Here is a 4,101-nt window from a genome sequence, read left to right as displayed (position 1 = left end):
GAATTTGTGTATAAGTGTTTAATATGTCAGCAAGTTAAAGCTGAACACCAGGTACCTTCGAGATTATTATAGCCAGTTACGACATCGGAATAGAAATGAGAAAGAGTTACTATGGATGTTGTATTAGGGTTACCCCTATCTCCGAAAAAGAAAAACGTTATTTAGGTAATAGTTGACTGTTTAACGAAGTCTACACACTTTATTTCGGTATGTATGGATTTTTTATTGGATAGATTGGCTGAATTATATGTTTCTGTATGGAGTACCAATTTCCCTTATTTCAGACAGAGATCCTTGATTTACATCTCGATTTTGGAGCAAGTTGCAAGAAGCTCTGGTTACACAACTACGTTTTAGTACCGCATTCCATCCTCAAACTGATGGACAATCTGAACGTGTTATACAGATTTTGAAAGATATGTTTTGGTGTTGTATTTTGGAATTCAAGGTAACTGGGAAAAGTATCTACCTTTAATTGAATTTACATACAATAATAGCTATCAGTCCAGCATCAAAATGGCACCATAGAGGCTTTGTATAGTTGTAAATGTAAAACTCCATTGTATTGGATAGAGCTAAGTGAGAAAAAGATACATCGAGTTGATTTAGTCCGTGAAACTGAAGAAAAGGTGAGGTGATTCAAGGTAGTTTGAAAGCAGCCTCTAATCATTAAAAGTCTTATGCCGATCTTAAACGAAAAGAGATAAAATTTCATATCGATGATAAGGTATTCTTGAAAGTATCACCTTGGAAGAAAGTTCTCCGGTTTGGCTCTAAAGTAAAACTAAGTCCACGGTTCATCGGACCATATGAAGTTATTGAAAGAATCGGACTTGTTGCTTATAGATTGGCATTACCACTGGAGTTTGATAGAATTCATAATGTTTTTCATGTGTCTATGCTATGATAGTCTCAGTCAGATCCTTCACATGTTATCTCTTCTACAGAAGTGGAAATTCAGCATGACATGACTTACAGTGAAAAACCGATTAAAATCCTAGCATGAGAGACGAAAGAATTAATAAATAAAAAGGTAGCTTTAGTAAAAGTTCTTTGGCAACGACATGGGATTGAAGAAGCTACCTGGGAATCGGAGGAAACAATGGGAAAGTAATATCCAAACCTCTTTACTAATAAGATTTTCGAGGATGAAAACTATTTAAAGGGGGAGAGTTGTAACAACTTGTTTCAGTGAAATCGAAACAGTGGTTTTAGGACCACAAATCCGAGTCAAAAAGAAAATTTATTTTAAAATTATTGTATGGTCTGCATCATGATAGGAAATACGTGTGAAAATTTCGATAAGAAAATTTTATCGATTTCATGTTTAATTATAGAAAGGACCAAATTGCATAAAATGCAAAAGTTGAGTTCTAGTAGCTATAGGTATCAAATAGCTATGGAATTCAAAATTTGAGGTCCTTATATGGTAATTAGACCATTAAGAGAAGTTAGTTGATATTTTTGATGATTCATCCATGGAAAATTAGAAAAAGAAAAGGACTAAATTGGAAATTGAAATAAATAAAAGATGATAAATAAAATAAATATCTAATATCATCATTTATTATCATCTTCTTCCCCAAATTCTATGGAAACCCTAGGAAAGAGAAAGAAAATCAAGCAAGCTTAATTAGGTAAGTAATCATGTTCAGTTTTTAGTAATTTTTATATTTCCGAGATCGTAACAACCTAATTTATCTATTTTGGGGATTAATTTGTAAAGTTATCAAAGTATCAAAATTTTGTCATAGATGAATATGCTGAAATTCTGAAATTTGTGGTAGAAATGAAAGGTTGTTGATAGATAAACAACTTTTGTAAAGTGAATTTTCATGAAATTGTTATTTAGGGACTAAATAGTAAAGATGTAAAATTCATGGAAAATTTCTGATTTTTATGAAATATATGTGCTGTAAATGTTATATGTAAAAATTAGTTAGGCTTGGAATAAGAATCAAATTGCATGAATTTTATTTTTCGAGCCTAAGGACAAAATTGAAATTAATGAAAAGTATAGGGGCAAAATGGTAATTTTTCCTAGAATGTGAATTGAATTAAATTGAGCATGAAATGAATTAAATTGATTATTAAATTCATTTATATAGATCCAAAAAAACCTAATACTGAGTTGGATCGAAGAAAACAAAAAAGTGTCGAATAAGTAGATTCTCGAACAAGTATCAAGGTAAGTTCGTGTAACTAGATTATAAATGTTAATTTATTTGAATTGAATGTTAAATTTGTTTGAATTGTATAAATGTTTAATGTATGAAATGAATTACATGCCAGATATTACTCGATAAATGTTAAGTCTAGTTTGAATAAATGAAATTCGATGGATACAAGATTTCTCAAATTGGTTGTAGTCCTACATATGTTGCGGGCATACCATAGCTCTTACGAGCATCCTGGTATTAGTCCTCTCGAGCTTCCCGTTATATAGTTCTGCGAGCATCCTGATCGGTAGTAATTTTACATGTGTTATGGACTACCGCAGCTCTTTGTGAGCGTCCTGTTTATGATCGGTTGTGATCCTGTACATGTTACGGACACAAATGTAGCTCCTTGTGAGCATCCTGATATAGCTCGATTGAACTTCCTCATATATATGACTATCCGGAGCCCCTGGTATACTGCTTTTTGTGAGCTTCCTGATAGGCTCTTTAAGAGCTTCCGGATTAAAAGTTCTTTTTGAACTTCCTGTTTATAGCTCTTATGAGCTTCCTAATTTAGCTTGGATAAGCTTCCTGTTACATCGCTCACATGAGCATCCTGTTATATGACTCGAGAGAGGACTTCCCGATTATGTGCTCTAATGAGCACCCTTGTATATGAATTGACGGATCATTGATAAGTACACCTTGTGTGTACTACCTGAGTATCCATCGATATTTTAATGATTCAACGGACAACTTCTGATGTGAGAAAATATGAGAATTAAATGAAGTATATCTTGAATATCTCTGAAATACCTGGAAATGGTTACATGATGAGCTCATCTTTGTTTTTTTGATATTCATGTAAATTTCATGACTAACTTGTTTGATGAGAACATGTGTTTAGGCAATTGGCCACAATGTTTTGGATGCATGTTTGTATGCTTTATAATTGGTAAGTTAAATTCTTGATATACGAACTTACTAAGCATAATATGCTTACTTGTTTTATTTTTCCCTATTTTATTATGCTCGGAGGCTAGTGACTGTTGGAACTTGGTCGGAGTCACATCACACTATCCCTTAGACCTCTCAGTATATGAAACAAGCTAACTTTTAATATAATGACATGTATAGGTTAAATAGATTAAATGATAAAATATTTTGGTTGTAACTAACCATTAGAATGGCTAGTGTTAAGCACAATTTGATGTAATTATATGAGGCCCTATCATGTTTGATGTGTATTGAAAATGGTTTTATGGTAAAGGTATATAAACCATATGATGAATGGATTTGAATTAGTATAATTGATAAAATTTGCATATAAACATAAATGCAAATTTGGTAAGTTTAATCACTTAAACATATGTACTAATATGTTATACACAATACTTGTATTTGGCCTAATTTAAATGACTTGAATTGGTTTGGAAATGTATTAAAATGTTAATGTAGGTAGAAGACAAAATTTGGGTAAGAAATAAGGCTTGGAAATGGCCTTATTTTGTCTACACGGGTAGACACACGAACGTGTGTTTCAACCGTGTGTGACACACGACCATGAGCACGGACATGTGGTTTGGCCATGTGTCCCTTACATATTAGACATTGAGAAATAGAATACTCAGACTTAGTTACACTGGCAGAGACACGAGCGTGTGTCTCAGCTATGTGAAACATACAGTCCAACACACGGGCGTGTGTCTTGGCTGTGTGAATAATGCATTTAATTTTTAAAAATTAAATTGTCCACACAGCCTAGCACACGGGCGTGTGAATGGTCATGTGACCCAAGTTAGATAGTTACACGGGTATGAACACGGACTGGGACACAGCCGTGTGCCTTATATTGAATGCCCACATGACCTACGACACGAGCGTGTCATTTGGCCACGTGAGCCATACGGCCTACCCACACAGGCATGTGACCCCTGTATTT

This window comes from Gossypium hirsutum, chromosome A02, assembly GCF_007990345.1.
Source record: "Gossypium hirsutum isolate 1008001.06 chromosome A02, Gossypium_hirsutum_v2.1, whole genome shotgun sequence".
Taxonomy (NCBI): domain Eukaryota; kingdom Viridiplantae; phylum Streptophyta; class Magnoliopsida; order Malvales; family Malvaceae; genus Gossypium; species Gossypium hirsutum.
Note: the sequence above shows the minus strand (reverse complement) of the source record.